This window comes from Rana temporaria, chromosome 2 (genome assembly GCF_905171775.1).
Source record: "Rana temporaria chromosome 2, aRanTem1.1, whole genome shotgun sequence".
In the NCBI taxonomy this organism is placed as follows: domain Eukaryota; kingdom Metazoa; phylum Chordata; class Amphibia; order Anura; family Ranidae; genus Rana; species Rana temporaria.
The window spans coordinates 426,562,637-426,580,663 of NC_053490.1; the positions used below are offsets into that span (position 1 = coordinate 426,562,637).

The 18,027-nt window shown below is 45.7% G+C and overlaps 1 pseudogene; it reads left to right on the forward strand.

Moving 5' to 3' along the window:
* Nucleotides 1–4,861: 4,861 nt before the first annotated feature.
* On the forward strand, nt 4,862–5,042 carry LOC120929903 (annotated as a pseudogene).
* The last annotated feature ends 12,985 nt before the right edge of the window (nt 5,043–18,027 follow it).

Here is an 18,027-nt window from a genome sequence, read left to right on the forward strand (position 1 = left end):
TTCATGTTACCACTTGCAGGAATCAGGTGGTAAGATGTGGGCCAAAAACATCCTAAGCAATGGTTTTTTTTATTGCTATGCTTTGAACAGCCTGGCTTGTACTTTGAAAGGCTAAATATCAGAGTATAGTCACAAACAACCAGGGCTTTTTTTCAGGGGGATCTTGGGGGAACTCAGTTCCACCACCTCTGGCTCAGACCCTTGGGGCGGCCTGCTCACCACAATCACTTGTAAACACAGAAGTCCGTTTTTTGTGATTACAAGCGACAGCTCTGCACTCTGTGTGTAACCCCCTGAACTCTGCACTATGTATGTAATGCAATCCTAGTATTTATTGCCCCTTTAAGACCCTTCTACTGTTTGTGAAATTTGAACAGGGTCGTGGTTGAGTTCCTGCACCTATTTTCTGGAAAAAAAGCTCTGCAAACAACTGAGGTAGTGCGACAAACAAAACCACATCCATCAACATTTCTATTTACAGTGGTCATCAAGGATTTAGGAGCTAGTTTTGATTATTCCTATTACAGATCAATGTTATTCAGAAAAGGTGAGCAATAGGAATTCCATTCATTTTGGGAGATTTTCCTTTAACTTCATGTTGCATCTCTGACAGGGATTGAAGGGAAATGTCCTCAATATTACACAGACAGGAAAAAAATAACCTGGCAGGGGTTTTAACCTTTTCTTACGCTATCCAAAGCAATTTAAAACGTTGGCTACACATACCTCTTTATGTAGAATATGTTTAAGGTGATGCTTTATAAGAAGCTTCAGAAGTTTCTTCAGAAACTTCAAGAAAGCTCAGCATGTGGATTACAAGTCAATTGCTGGTAGTGTATAACATACAAGATCAAGTCAAAATTTGCACTTTGAAAAGTCAAATTATTTTGTAATTTTAAAGCTGAACTTTTTCTAGTTCATTGAGAAACGAACAGAACCTTTGTCAGGCTTTTTTCCATTTGTTTCTCCTCCTGTAGGACAGAAAGTGAATGTAAATCTCTCCAGTGGGGACACCTTTAGGTAGATTCAGGTAGAGTTAGGCCGACTTATCAGTAGATAAGTCGACCTAACTCAGAATCTACGCCGACTTATGTTTAAGCGTATGCTCAAACAGAGATACGCTTAAATATATCTAAGATAGGACGGCTTGCGCCATCCCATCTTAGATTGCAATATTTTGGATGGCCGCTAGGTGGTGCTTCCATTGCGGTCGGCGTAGAATATGTAAATGAGTTGATACGCCGATTCACAAACGTACGCCCGGCCGCCGCAGTCGATTTACGCCATTTCCGTAAGGCATTAGCAGGCCTAAAGTTATTCCATCTATTAGGTGGAATAACAATGTTAAAGTATGGCCGCCGTTCCCGCCGCGAGATTCAAATTTTTTACGCTGTTTGCGTAAGTCGTCCGCGAATCGGGATTTACGTCGTTTACGCCCACGTCGAAATCAATAGGCCCGTGCGGCGTACTTAGCTGCAATGCACACTGGGAAATGTAGGCGCCCGGCAGTTAAAAAAATATGTAAAAAACGTGAGGTAAAGCCTCATTACCATAAAACACGCCCCCCTCCAACACATTTGAATTCAGCGCCCTTACGCCTGCCCGCTTTAGGCTACGCCTCCGTATATTAGCAGGCAAGTACATTGAGAATCATGTACTTGCCTAGCTAACTTACGGCGGCGTAGCCTAAACACGCTAAGCTACGCCGCCGTAACTTTAGTCCTATCTACCTGAATCTACCTATTTTTGTTTGGGTAAAATGAGAATGGATTGAAACTCTTGTCAGGTTATTAATATTGGATGTGTCTTCCAGTCTCAGTGACAATCATGCCTTTTTTTTGTGCTGCTGTCACAAGGACAGAAAATGAGCTAAAAGCTAAAAATTCACATTTTTTGGGGGGGGGGGGGGGGTCCTCTCTATCAATTTAAATGATTTGGGGGGGGAGACGCTGCGGTTGATGTTCTAAAAACCATTTGAGAAAAAGATGTGTAAACAGTTTGTTATAATTAATTTTGGTGGGTTACCCAAATGAAAATTTTGTTTTGTAGATTGTTTTCCACAATATATATATATATATATATATACACACACACACAGTATCTCACAAAAGTGAGTACACCCCTCACATATGTATTCTTCTACATATTTCTCCGTAAAAAAAAATCGCAAAAAGTGTATATTGATTGGTTTGCGCAAAACTTATAGGGCCAGATCCACAGCCAGCCGCGGTAACTTATCTTTTCCCATTTAAGTTACACTGCCGGAAAATTTCTACCTAAGTGCCCGATCCACAAAGCACTTACCTAGAAATTTTCGGGTGTGTAACTTAAATTCCGCCGGCGCAAGGCGTTCTTATTCAAATGGGGGTGAGTCCCATTTAAATTAGGCGCGCTCCCGCGCCGGACGTACTGCGCATGCTCGTGACGTCATTTTCCCGACGTGCATAGCGCAAAATTACGTTACGCCGAGCTTCGTGAATCGCGCCGGGTCAAAAAAGTTGCGTCGGGAAAAAAAAAAGATACGGCGGGGAAAAAAAATAAATAACAGTGTCGCGGGTAAGAAGGGTCTACTTTTGCAAGGTGTAAACAGTTTACACTTTGTAAAAGCAGCCCTAATTTTACACATGCAACTTAATACTTACGGAGAAAAAACGAAGCTGAAAAGCTTTGTGGATCTCCGTAAGTGCTAATTTGCATACCCGAAGCAGCATTTCGACGCGAGATGCCCCCAGCGGCGGATGTGGTACTGCATCCTAAGATCCGGCAGTGTAAGTCCCTTACACATGTCGGATCTTCTGTCTATCTCTTGGAAACTGATTCTGTGGATCAGTTCCAAAGATAGAAACAGGGATACGCAGGCGGAACAGCATATCCGCCTGCGTATCTCTTTTGAGGATCTGGCCCATAGAGTTTACAAAATAGGGGATCGATTTATATCATTTTTATTATTATAATTTTTTTACAACTAATGACAGTAATCTGTGATTTTTATCGTGACTGTGACATTGCAGCGGACATATTGGACACTTTTGACACTATTTTGGGACCATTCACATTTATACAGCGATCATTGCTATAAAAATGCACTGATTACTGTATAAATGTGACTGGCAGGGAAGGGGTTAACACTAGGAGGCAATCAAGGGATTAAATGTGTGTCCTAGGGAGTGATTCTAACTGTGGGGGGAGGAGACTGATGAGGGGAGGAGACCGATCAGTGTTCCTATATACAAGGAACATACAATAAGTTCTCCTTTCCCCTGACAGGATGTGGATCTGTGTGTTTACACACACAGATCCACGTCCCTGCTATGTGATGAATAATCGCGGGTGCCTGACGTCAAAAATAGAATCCAATTAAAGTGTTAATATAGGGTTCAGTGGATTTATTTATTTTTTTAACTAAACCTGCTGCACATCAGCCTCCACTCTTTAATTTCTCTGAGTAAAAAATAAATAGCTTAATCTGTCAATTTGAAAGCCCAAAGGAAACCAGATGTTGAGTCATTCTAGCCTGCTGCCTAATGCATGTATGTAAATAATTGCTTTCTTGTCATGAAGACACTAAAATTCTCTGAGGTTCGTTTACTAAGAACATGCTGTACATGACACTTTGCATTCTGATTGCAGTTGTATTCTTGATCAGCATGTCCATACTGGGCACAGTTGTGATTATGTGCATCCAACATGGGTCCATAGGGGGACAGTCATTTACAAGGGCAAATCATTCTCAGATGCTCTATATTTAAAGTTTATGTAAATTCTTCATCTAATTTTCAGTATATTTGGTATCAGGTCTCACTGTATGATTAAAGTGATTGTAAAGTCTATTTTTTAACTAATTACAAGTCTGGTGAAGATCAGGTGTTACACACACTGACACATGTTTTGATATTGCTCAGACTATCCGTCATGCCCTGTAAAGGGGCGGGATCTTTGTCTGAGCTGTATCATGATATTTGTTCTTCCTTTTCCCCTTTCCTATATTTGCCCCACTTTTTATTTGTGTTTTTTTTTTTATATTTCTTTGGTCCCTATGGTACTTATATACATTCACATTTAATTATTATTGATATAGTAAGTGATTCCTACTTACATATATTTAGGTTTACAAGGCATGTGCTTAGTTCATACAGTCTATCACCTTCTAAAATTGTATATATAAAAAAAAAAATGTCACTGTATTTATATGAGGAGGCATAATGAGGTGTGTACAACCTTTAGCACCTTTCCCTTTTGTTGCTCATTCAGGTCTACTCTAATTTTTCTTTCCCATTTCCCTATATATTGAGTTTTCTTTTAGTGCACCAAATGAGTCTTAAAAATATAAGCGTTGCAATGAGTTGGGGTCACCCAAAAACTCAGTTGGTAGTGCCTACACTCATCTAACAGAAAAGTGCCCCATTTTGCCTTAACTCTTATGCCCTGTACACACAATCGGTTCGTCTGATGAAAAAGGACCGATGGATTTTTTCATCAGATATCCGATGAAGCTGACTTTCATCAGTCTTGCCTACACACCATCGGTTAAAAATCTGATCGTGTCCAACAGTGTGACGTAAAACACAACGACGCAATGAGAAAAATGATATTCAATGCTTCCGAGCATGCGTCGACTTGATTCTGAGCATGCGTGGATTTTTGACCGATGGATTTCCCCACAGACTATCGTTTTTTTAACCATAAGAAAGATTTAAAACGGGTTCTATTTTTTATCACCGATGAGAAAAAAAACCGATGGGGCCCACACACGATCGGTTCATCCGATGAAAACGGTCCATCAGTCCGTTTTCATCAGACAAACCGATCGTGTGTACAGGGCATCAGAATGTGCAAAAGACACACAGACTGCGTTAATGTTGTTGTTACTTGGCAGGGGAGACACCATGATCATGAAGGTGGTTCTCCCAGGGCGAGGCACGGCTATTGCACACTCTAGGCCGTGCTGATTGTGGTTGTCTTCCCTGCCGCTTCTCGGCCTTTTGGCTAGGACTAGGTGTGGTATCTGTCCTTATCAGTTGTCAGCGGAGCGCTGAAGCACCTCCTACATGGGGAGGGTGGATGCAATCCAATGACGTCATTGCACCTGGAAGGATGGTTTCAGCAGGGACTACGCTGTGCTGCCCGACAGATACTGGGGGCCGGCCCATGGTTGAGTCTGAGCCATCTGGAAGGGTGCTCCTGGTGAGGATGGGTGCTGCTCTTGGTCTTGGTCTTTTTGCCGAGTTCTAGTCTGGCCTTCTGGCTGGCTGGTGTAAGTGGTATCTCTGTCAGCGATCCGGTTGGAGGAGCTGGTAATGCCCTGTATGGTGGAAGGGGGTAGGACCATGCAAATTCGCCGGGTTGGCTGGCAGGGGTGGAGGGCTGCACTGGCCGGTCGGGGGGTCGGATATGGAACGAAAAGCCTATGGTGCATGTGCCCCTGGAGTGGCAGTCCAGGGGTATCTGAAGATCACTGTGTGTGAGGGACACATTGATTTAAGATACCACGGTCACTGCACCAGATACACGCTTTTTTTAGCACCTGCCTCCTGGGCCGGGCCTTTTGGCTAGGACCGGAGGAATTTTTTATTCCTGGCCGGAGGGCCTGGTCATTGTTGAACACAATGGCCACTTCTTTCACTCTCCTCTTCACTATCCCTTTCCCCCACTTTATTTAAGTTATTGCCTATGTTTTGTCACGTTTTTGTCTTTTTTTGTTGTGCACATTTTGTGACACTGTGTGATCAGTAGGGTGCCGTTCCTCGGGCCAGCCCTGAACGTCTTGGGAGTAGGTGGACATGGCCTTCTGGCTTAATTCACTTGCTCTCATGGGGTCTCCCTTCGGGGGAGCCCCACCTAGTACTGGGAGGGTTCTGTTTCGGCAGTCCCTCCGAGGAAGTTGGGTCCGTGTCGGCTTCGGTTGCTCGGACCACAGTACCTCAGTCCCCGTCTGGAGCCTAACGCCCCGGGGGCTCAGGGCTTGGGTCCCTCTTCACAGGAGGACCACTTGACATTGCACCCGTCTGCACGTTTTTGTGAACACTCTTTATGTGTGTGCACATTTTTTCTGCACCGGGTGGAGTTTTTTGGGTGTGTTCACACGCCATAGGCTTTTCAAAAAAAAAATTGAATTGTATTGTAACTGTACTGTCCGCCCTTAGGTTGTAAAGTGCTGCACAAACTGTTGGCGCTATATAAATCCTGAATAATTTGTTATCAAATACAGTTTTACATTCCTGGGTGAAAATAACTGTTTATTATTTTGAAATAGCACCAGCTGTTCTATATTAGGTTGTGCCATGAGTATGTCTATAGCATTGAAAAAAACAAGTCTCTGATGGAGAGGAGGTTGCTCTGACAACAAAACAGCACACCGCTGCTGAATGCATGGAACAGTGTGTACAGAGAAGCAAAGGGAATGTTCTTATCTCAGTCCCCAGAGAGCAAAAAAGTGGGAGAAATATCCTGTCTTGTAATCTCTTCATGGAATGAGCCACATTTAATTCCCGCTATAACACAAGCCTGCACAATATTACTGCAAATTAAAAATGTGATTAGCCTATACTGACATACTGGATCTTCAAAATAATATGTTGTTTTCAAAGCTGAAAGAAATAATTTAATACACGTTACTGGTTGTCTCATAATATATTTCACAATCAAAATATATTAAGTAGAGGATAACATCCTATAAACAAAATGCAGTATGCAGCTAGGCAATCAAACTGCATTTAGACTTTTCAGGAATGGGATTAAATTGCATTTTTCTAATGGACTGAGCAATGCTCAGAATATTAAATATGTGTATTGTATAATGTAGAACAATGTGAGTTATTCATCAAAGTGTTGCACTACAGTGGCAAAAAAATATTTGGAATTCAGCAGTAACAAGGCATGAAGTATCTTATTGACAGAATACAAATATTTTTAGTTGTTACAAATGATCATCTTGGACTATCAGCATTACCCAAGTTAGTTGTCAATTAAAATGTATTGCTGGAATTGTATTTTATTAATTTAGATTAGGTTGTGTTGTTGAATTCCAATTGAATGTTCTTAAAGACTCAAAATCAACATTATTCATGGGGTAATGCATACATTGGCCCGGATTCAGAAAGGACTTTCGACGGCGTATCTCCAGATACGCCGTCGTAAGTCCAAATGCACGCCTTCGTATCTATGCGCTTATTCAGGAACTGAGATACGCCTGAATTTTGCAAGATACGACCGACGTAAGTCTTCTTACGCCGTCGTATCTTGGGTGCATATTTACGCTGGCCGCAAGGGGCGCTTCCGTAGATTTACGTGTCGAATATGCAAATGACCTAGATACGCCGATTCACGAACGTACTTGCGCCCGTCGGATTTAGCTACGCCGTTTACATAAGGCTTACGTCCGGCGTAAGTTTACCCCTCATAAACCAGGGGTAAGTCATGTTAAGGTATGGACGTCGGAAATGTCGAAACAGCGTCATATTTTACGTCATTTGCGTAAGTCGTACGTGAATGGGGCTGGGCGTAAGTTACGTTCACGTCGAAAGCATTGAGCCGACGTATCTCAGGGAGTATTTGCGACGTGATTCTGAGCATGCGCGCGCATGCGCCGTTCGATCGGCCATGCATTTACATGGGGTCACGCTTCATTACAATACAACACGCCCACTGCCTTGCTACTTTGAATTACGCAGGCTAATGCCGGCCCATTTACGCTACGCCGACGTAACTTTGGGAGAAAGTGCTTTCTGAATACAGTACTTGCCTCTGAATGTTACGTCGGCGTAGCGCATATGAGATGCGCTACGCCCGCTCAAAGATATGACAATGTATCTGAATCGCGGCCTATACATTTCAAAGATTAAATTCACTTTTGCTAAGAAAAAAACAACCCCCTCAGTGTGATCACTGTGCATTGCAGAATTTTACCAAACTTTGTTGCAGATACCTACCTGTTTCTTGCTCTGAAGAAAAAGCTGTTTTTGGTCTTTAGAGTGCATCTAAATGGGAGTGACTTTTTTTGTTATGAATCAGCTGATTCACTTGCAATGTTCTAAAGAGGAACATGCATCCCTTTAGAATTGATTAACCCTTTGGGAGTACCTCCCCAAAAATGTAATTTTTGTTGCAAAGGATGCCTAAAATCTGACTTTTTATGTGTGCTGACTTCTGGGGAAATCTGTGAACCAATCACCAATGGTGTTTGGAACGCCTCCAGGTTGCCATATTGCATTGAACTTTACAGAAAATTACAGCACTGCAGATTGAAAAGGATAGGTCATTTGTAATAGCAATTACAATATGGCTTTTGTAGCAATCGTATATGCTATATATATATATATATATATATATATATATATATATATATATATATATATATATATATATATATATATATATGTCTTGTGTTTATGGACAGACACAGCCGCATATTCTTGACAATAGGGTATTAGCCTTCAATTAGGAGAGGACTAGGCAGAAACATGTTAAAGTGTTAAATCGACATTAAACTGTACAGTCCCTCTCGGTACAACCCCTCCCCCCGCATCTGGTAGCTCAGTTCTTTTTCTGCCTAGCATAGGAGAAGGACCTGGCTCCCTGGGGGCCCATTAGCCTACTTTGATCCTGTAATCTACTATCAACTGCTGACTGGGCGACAGGCTGGATGTTCTAGATCCTTGTAGTCTTCCCAGTTTCGGCCATCGAGCGTGTGCAGACCTTTAACTACGCGCTGGGTCGGCCACATCATGCCCCGTTTTTTCCAGGGGTGGCAGGTGAGCTACGTGCTCCGGGGCACACATATGACTGGGCTAACTACTGTCTGTGTCACAGTGTGCCGGGCGGACAGCTACCCCCGTATTACTCGGGTGGCGGATCTGTCAGGGATGCTCCAGTGGTCCACACAGGACAGGTAAGTAGCAGTTCCCCCTGCTTCGGCAGGCTGGCATGGCTGGGAATTCCCGGGGAGGTGGACTAGGGTTTGGCCACCCTTCCTTTCTTCTCTCCCCTCCTTCCCTCCTCCCTATGCTCTGGGAGCTAGGCTTGCTGTATGTGGCTGGGGCTCCATTCTCTAGTGGGGGGCTGCGCTGTCGGTCCGCTCTCCTAGGGGTGCTGTCCGGCTGTCATGTGTGGGGGGGCCTCCGTTCGGTGCCCCTGGGGCGTTCGCCGCCTGTTTTGTGTACTTTTCCTTTTATTGCATGTGGACGGCGGCCATTTTCTTGTAGCCTGTGCTCTCTTTTTACAGTGCGAAAGACCGTGGCCATCTTGTTGTGGATTTTGACCTCTAGTGGTGGCATAGGTATCTGAATGGTGCGAACAGCTTATTACACACCTTAGGGAGAGAGTGACACATGCAGTTGTGCGGGGAGAGCACCTCTAGGGGCGGACGGCAGCTGTACAGCACCTGGCTTGGGTGGTGAGTCCTCTGTGGGGGGCCCTCGGAATCTGTAGCAGCTAGGAGGGTGAGCTGTGTGCCTTGCTTTGCGTCCCTAAGGGTGTCAGGCATGTGGGTCAGCATGGCGTCGGAAGCTGATGCTTCTTCCCCAGACATACCTGTGTTAGCAACTGGTGCTCCTGCACCTGCTGTTTCTGTGGACGCTATGTTAGTGGTCCTGGAGGCTTTTGTTGCCAGGGTGTATGCAGTGTGTGGGCGAAAGGGGGGTAAAAAGCGCCTCCTCCCCCCACCATCTTCCGGGGACATCTCTGACTCGGATTTGGGCCCAGCTGCTGCTTCCGGCCCTGGTTCTGACGTGTCAGAGGATGCGGACCACGACCGTTCGGACAGTGTGGATGATTCCGTGTCTGGGTCAGCGCATGATAGGGCGTGTGTTGGGGCACTTATCACTTAAATTGGAGGTTAAGGCAGATGCATCTACAGAGATGTCGGCCCCTTTTGGGTTCCGTAAGCCGACCCGCACCGAGAAGGTGATTTCTTGTGTACCTTATCTTGATAAACGTTTATACGAGGAATGGCAAAGGGTCTTTTCGGTCCCCAAATTTATAGAGGTCCGCTACCCTTTTAAAAGAGTTTCCTAAAAAATTGACTTCTTCCCCGATAGTGGACCCTTCTGTGTCCAGATTAAACAAAGTGACCACGCTTCCGGTGCAGGGGGCTCCTGCTTTCAAGAACCCCGCGGATAGGAGGGCTGAGGCTGTGGCTCACTCCCTGTTCATGGTGGTGGGGTCAGCAGACCTTGGTGTCACAGACACTTATTGAATGGGCAAAAATGTTGCACCATGAGCTGAAAGAGCAACAGGCTCCCCCGGCCTGTGTGGAACTGGCCGAACAGTTGTTGCAGGGCCTTAAGTTTGTTTGCGAGTCGGCTTTGGATACGATTCCCTTGTTGTCCAGGGCCTTGGTCTCTGCGGTGGTACTGCGCCACCAGATCTGGCTGGAATGTTGGTCCGCAGACCAAGCTTCTAAGAAGGCTTTACTTGATTTGCCTTTTGAGGGTGAGAGACTTTTTGGAGCCTCGCTGGAGGACATTATCAAGGATGCCACGGGAGGTAAGAGTATTCTGCTTACTTGGGTGGGGGGTCGTCTCGGTGGACGTCACTGCTCTCTGACTGGTGGGTTTGCGCAGTAGTTTCCTCAGGGTACAAGATAGAGTTTCTATCTTGCCAACCAAAATATGTTTTTTCCCTCCAACCATCAGCTTCCTCTGATTCGTCGGGATGCCCTGTTTGGGGCAGTAATCATACCCATGCCATTGCAGGAAAGGTTCCAGGGTTTTTATTCAAATTTGTTTGTAGTTCCAAAGAAGGAGGGGGTCCAACCAATCCTGTATCTCAAGGCCCTCAACAGCTTTGTAAAGGTTAAAAAGTTCAGGATGGAATCAGTGCACTCTGTAGTTGCGGCACTCCATCCGGGGGATTTTCTGGCATCCTTGGACATAAAGGATGCATACTTGCATGTCCCCATATTTGTCAGGCATCAGAGGTTTCTGTGCTTTGCGGTCGGGGACGACCACTACCAATTTCTGGCTCTCCCCTTCGGCCTGGCATCGGCACCAAGGGTTTTCACCAAGGTGCTCGCCCCAATTTCGGCCTTATTGAGACAGCCAGGATTTGCTATTGTGGGCTATCTGGATGACTTTCTTCTGAGAGCTGCTTCAGACTCAGAATTAGAAGGGGATGTGGCGATTGACAGTCAGACCCTTCAAGAATTTGGTTGGGTGCTGAACTTCCAGGAGTCGGTGTTGGTACCGACTCGGCGCCTGGAATACCTGGGCCTGGTTCTAGACTCCTTGGAAGCAAGAGTTTTTCTGAAGCTGTTGGCATCCCGCAGATGGTCGTCAGTGCACTTTTGAATGCGAGTTCTGAGTCTCATGGTAGCCTCCTTCGAGGCGGTACCGTATGCTCAATTCCATACTCGAGTCTTGCAGAGGGAGATCCTGGCCAAATTAGACAAATGGGACAAATCTCCGTTGTCCCTGGATTGCCAGATCTGGGTGAGCCAACTAGTCAGGGCTTCCCTGGTCTGGTGGCTGAGATCTCTGGCCCTTCAGTACAGGAAGTCGTTCCTTCCCTGTCACTGGACGGTGATCACGACGGACGCCAGTTTGACCGGTTGGGGGGGAGTCTGGGGTGTTTGGTCAATACAAGGTCGCTGGATGCAGGAAGAATCCCACCTGCTGATCAATGTGCTGGAGCTTTGGGCGATCAGGCATTGCCTCTCCACATGGTCACAGAGGCTACAGGGGTGTCCAGTCAGGATCCAGTCGGACAATGCCACAGCAGTGGCGTATGTCAACCATCAAGGGGGAACGAAAAGCTTGGCTGCAGCTTCGGAGCTTGCTCACATTCTGCGGTGGGCAGAGCGGAGCGTGCTGGCTCCGTCAGCTGAATACATTCCGGGCGTAGAAAACTGGCAAGCGGATTACCAAAGTCGCCAGATGCTGGACCAGGGATAGTGGTCGCTACACCCGGATGTGTTTCAATTCATTTGCCTGATGGGGCACATGGATCTCCTGGCTTCTCGACTCAATCGAAAGGTGTTGAGGTATGTGGCAGGTCAAAATACCCCTGGGAAGACGTGACAGGCTACTTTATGCCTTCCCCCCTAAAGCTTCTCCCTCGCCTACTTCGCAGGGTGCAGAGCGAGGAGATTCCGCTGACCCTAATTGCTCCAGATGACCGTGGCGTCCCTGGTACGCTGACCATTGCGTCTGGTGGCGGATGCTCCTTGGCGACTACCAATGCGAGAAGACCTTCTGACGCAAGGTCCCATACTTCATCCTGCTTTACAGTCGCTGGCTTTAACGGCATGGCTATTGAAAGCCAGGTGTTGAGGGACCGAGGCCTGTCGAATTTGGTGATTTCTACCATGTTGAGGGCACGTAAATCTTCCTCTCGGAATATTTATCATCGAACGTGGAAGGCTTACATCTCCATGTGTGAGGAGATGTGGTGGCGTCCATGTGCTTATTCGGTTTCCAGGATCCTGCTGTTTTCACAGTGTGGAGTGGACCAAAAGCTTGCCTTGGCTGTCTTCTTTCAACAATCTTTGGCGGCTCACTCACTGGTGAGTACGATTGTGCAAGGGGTTCGACATGTGGCCCCTCCGGTCCATCCACCGATTCATCCGTGGGACTTAAATCTGGTCCTCTCAGTGCTTCAGGAACCGCCGTTTGAAAACATTAGAGAGATTCCCTTGTTGACACTCTCTTAGAAAGTAGCCTTTTTAGTGGCTATTACGTCAGTCAGATGGGTTTCTGAGCTGGCGGCCTTGTCTTGCAAGGCTTCTTATCTGATCCTCCACAAGGATAAGGAGGTGCTGTGCCCGCAGCCTTCATTTCTTCTTAAGGTCGTTTCGGCTTTCCATCTCAATAAGGACATTGTACTTCCGTCCTTGTGTCCTCGACCGTCGCACCCAAAGGAAGCTGTGTTACATTCCTTGAACGTTGTCCAAGCTCTGCGGGTGTACCTGTCTGCGACTGCTCCGTTCCGGAGGTTGAACTCACTGTTTGTTTGGGTGGGTGGTCCTAAGAAAAGCCTGGCGGTCTCGTCGGCCACCATCTCTAGGTGAATCAGATTGTGACTCAGGCTTTTGCCCTACGAGGGCGAGTGCCTCCCTTTCCTGTCACGGCGCATTCGACCAGGGCAATAAGTGCCTCTTGGGCTTTCTGACATCAAGCATCTGTTTCCCAGGTGTGTAAGATGGCGACCTGGTTGTCCTTTCACACCTTCACTAAATTTCACAAGGTTGATGTGAGTGCATCCTAGGATGCTTTCTTCGGCCGCAAGGTTTTGCAGATGGCTGTTTAAGGTTGTAAATCTTCCGTTGAGGAGTTCTGGTTGTTTGGGGTGAAGTTTGTTTAATTGCTGTTCCCACCCCTTCTTTTTTTGACATTGCTTGGGGACGTCCCTACTGTCAAGAATATTGTCAGGACCTGGATTTGAACCTGGGACCTCAGCTATGTCTGGCAGTAAACCTTCTCACTGAGCTATCTGGGATGCTGGACAGCTCCCTGTCTGATCTGCTGGACAAACCCATCTGATCCATTGAACATTCCTGCCTTGTGTCTTGATTGTCTTGAACCTTGAACCCCTTGCTCCTCCCACGAACTTCCTGATATAAGCCATGTCTCTGCACTTCCTCCTTGCCAGAATATTGTGCTATCTCCAGCCTATATCTCGCTCCTGTCTTCCCTGCTGCCGTCCATATTTGCTACTGCTCGTTACCGACCACTTGGCTTGTTATCGACTACGCTTCTGCCTGATCCCAACCTACAAATACTTATTACCGACCCCTTGGCTTGTTATCGACTACGCTTCTGTTTGATCCTCACCTGCTTATCTGCTATTGTACCCCGGCTTTCTCACCTCCTGGTGGGGCAATCCTGAGGACCGCGACCTGGCGCTAACACGCAGCAAAATCCATCTTCACCTTCAGAAGCTCTGGTGAATACCGGTTAGCGCTTAGATTCCGCACCTCAGGTGACCCCGTGTCATCAGCCAGGGTGACCTGTTCTGCTGCTATAGCTACTGGCCTCTGAGCCTGACTCCAGACCGTGACAGAATATTCTGGCCCAAAACATGGAGGCCGTTGTAGCAGCTGCTGTAGCTCCTCTCAGGGTGCAAATCGCTGAGTTGCAGACGTTTGCTGTTAACTACCAGGAAAAATGTTCTGAGTTACAAATTGAAGTGAAAGCACTACAAGAGGAAATCCTTGATATGAATAAACAATTGCGTGACTTTCGTGCTCGAGACACTGCTGCCGTAGATACTAATACACGAATGCCCCTACCACTTAAGTTTAACGGAGACCGCCGCCATTATAGAGGGTTCCTTAATCAATGTCGCATATACTTTCAGATGCAACCTGCTGCATTTACTTCGGACAGGAAAAAGGTGCTGTTTATTATCAACCTCCTGACTGAGGAAGCTTTAGCCTGGGCCTCCCCTTATGTGGAGAAAGATGATGTCGTCCTGGATGATTTCAATTCTTTTGTGACTGCGATGAACCAAGTTTTCGATGATCCTAACCGCTGCACTACTGCTGAGGCAAAATTGCACAATTTACGGCAGGGTAGACGCTCTGTTGCAGAGTACACAACTGAATTTCGACGCTGGATCTCAGATACCAATTGGAATCCAGCAGCACAAAAGAGTCAGTTCCGTCAAGGACTCGCGGAACAAGTAAAAGATGAGCTTGCCAGAGTAGAAAGTCCTGACGACCTTGAGGCTTTTATTAAATTGTGTATTCGAATTGATCAAAGACTTACTGAAAGGAGAAAGGAGAGACTGGGAATCTTAGGCAGTAATGGTGGCATGCGTTTTTCTACTACTCAGTATCCTCCTAAGGTTTCAAAATTTACTCCTGATTCTGACACTCCTGAACCTATGCAGGTGGATGCTCTTAAAAGATCTATTACTACTCAGGAGAAAGAAAGACGACGTTCAGAGAACTTATGTCTTTATTGTGGAGACTCCGGACATTACGCAGTTAATTGTCCCAATAAATTTAAAAGAACAATTGCAGCAACAGATATTACAGTATCTGAACAAATAAACTCAATTTCTCAGTCCGTCTCTCCTTTAATTCAGGAAGCAAATAAGGTTAATTCTTTATTAACTCATTTTGTCATGCCCATTAAGCTAATTTCTGAGGGCCGTGAAATCCCCTGCTCTGCTATGCTGGACTCTGGGGCTGGAGGAAACTTTATGGATATAGAGTTTGCCCACCACAATAACATTCAAGCCATAAATACATCTTCTCCTATTGAGATGGAGACAGTTGATGGTTCACCCTTATCCTCAGGACCTGTTACCCATAAAACCGTTCCTTTGGTAATCCAGTTTGAGGCGGATCATCGTGAGACCATCAGCTTTCAGTTGATCACATCACCCAAATTTCCCATCATTTTGGGCATTCCGTGGTTCTCCACTCACAATCCCTCTATCAACTGGGGAGCACGGACCATAGATTTCACATCCTCCCACTGCAAGGAACACTGTAGGGAATCTTATCAAACAAGTTCTCCGCTGGTCAAGGAATTGCAAGTTGGTGTGGTAACTACCCAGTCATATGACGACTTGCCTCCACAATACCATGCATTCCGGGATGTCTGTGATAAGAAAAATGCAGATCAATGACCTCCTCATCGCCCATACGATTGCCCCATTGAGCTGCTTCCAGGGGCCGAAATACCTTTTGGCCGCCTTTTTAATCTCTCAGAACCTGAATTAAAAGTGCTCAGGGAGTGGCTTGATGAAAATTTAGAAAAGGGTTTTATTAGACACTCAACATCTCCTGCAGGAGCAGCTCTATTCTTTGTTGAAAAGAAAGACTCCACCTTGCGTCCATGCATTGATTACAGGCACATGAATAAGGTCACAATTAAAAACCGTTATCCACTCCCCTTGATCTCGGAAATGTTGGAAAGACTTCGTTCTGCCAAAGTGTTTACAAAACTTGACCTACGGGGGGCATATAACCTGGTCCGTATTCGTTCAGGAGATGAATGGAAAACCGCCTTTAGAACCAGATATGGGCATTTTGAGTCCTTGGTCATGCCTTTTGGTCTCTGCAATGCCCCTGCGACCTTTCAGCACTTCATAAATGATGTTTTTCGAGATCTGTTGGACCAATTTGTCATTGCTTATCTGGATGACATCCTTATCTTTTCTGATAACCTGGAAGAGCACCGCAAGCATGTTTGCATTGTCTTTGAAAGATTAAGGCAGAATCGACTTTACATCAAATTGGAGAAATGTGAGTTTGAACAAACCCAGATCCAGTTCTTAGGGTATATTATTTCTCCAGATGGTGTGGGCATGGATCCTGAGAAGATTAAAGCAGTGGTAGATTGGCCTGCCCCCGGAAACATTAAGGAAATCCAACGATTTGTCGGGTTTGCCAACTTTTACCGAAAATTTATAAGGAACTTCTCTAAGGTGATAGCTCCAATTACCCAGCTAACAAAGAAAGGGGTGCCCTTTGTGTGGTCATCTGAGGCACAGGCTGCTTTTGGAAAGTTAAAAACTCTTTTTACTTCTGCACCAGTATTGGTACATCCCAATCCTGAATTACCTTTTATAGTGGAAGTGGATGCTTCAAACTCTGCCGTGGGAGCTATCCTCTCCCAACGACATGGTGAAAAGATGCAGCTACATCCTTGTGCTTACTTTTCTCGTGTAATGTCTTCAGCCGAAAGAAATTATGACATTGGGAATAAGGAGTTGCTAGCAATTAAAGAAGCATTTTCTGAATGGAGGCATTTGCTGGAAGGCGCTAAGCATCCTGTAACCGTTCTCACTGATCATAAGAATCTGGAATTCATTCGTTCTGCCAAGAGATTGTCTTCTAGACAAGCACGTTGGTCATTATTCTTTTCCAGGTTCAATTTTATTATCTCATATCGACCTGGGTCAAGGAATGGTAAGGCTGATGCCTTATCACGAATGTTGTCTGGGCCTCTCCAGGAAGACAACTCTGAATACACAGTCCTGCCTCAAAAGAACTTTCTAGGTGTCACAAGTTCTAAAGCATTCTTGAGTCTTCTCAAGGAAGGGTATGAGAATGACCCACTCCTCAAAGATCCTCCTATGAACATCATCCTTGATTACAAGAATGGCTTCTGGACTCAAGCACATCGCCTCTATGTACCTGAAGTTGCTCGGGTTGAAGTCCTCAAGTTGGTTCATGACTCCAAACTTGCTGGACATTTTGGAGTTTCTAAGACGGAGGAACTTTTATCCCGTTCCTTTTGGTGGCCTGGGTACAAAAGAGATGTCAAAAGTTATGTAGCCTCGTGCCTGGTCTGTACTCGCAATAAGACACCCCGAGCTTCTCCTTTGGGGTTGCTCCAGCCACTCCCTGTCCCATCAAGACCATGGGGATCAATTTCTATGGACTTTGTGGTTGATTTACCCCCCTCTAAAGAAATGACCACTATCTTGGTTGTTATTGACCGCTTCACTAAGATGGCTCACTTCATACCAGTGAAGGGGGTACCCTCTGCAGAACAAACTGCAGAGTTGATGGTTCGAGAAGTCTTTAGACTACATGGAATTCCAGAAGATGTAGTTTCTGACCGAGGAGTACAGTTCACTTCAAAATTTTGGAAAAGCTTTTGCTCAGCTTTAGGAGTAACAATTAATCTATCTTCTGCTTTTCATCCTCAGTCTAATGGTCAGACCGAGAGGACCAATCAAACGTTAGAGCAGTACCTCCGATGTTTTGTTAGTTATCTTCAGGATGACTGGGTGGACTATCTTCCTACAGCGGAGTTTGCTTATAACAATTCTAAACATAGCTCCACCTCTCAGACCCCTTTTTTCCTAAATACCGGGCTTCATCCAGCTTTTATCCCTGATCTCCCTATCTCAACTCCAATTCCTGCTGTTACCAACAGATTAACTGCTTTACAGGAGATCCAGGGAAAATTGATCGAGACTTTGAGGGAAGCTCAGGAAAGTTACAAGAAGGCTGCAGATAGACATCGCAGAGCACTTCCTACCTTTCATGTGGGTGATCAAGTTTGGTTATCTACTAAAAATCTGAAGGTTCATGTTCCATCTGCAAAGTTGGGACAAAAGTTTGTGGGA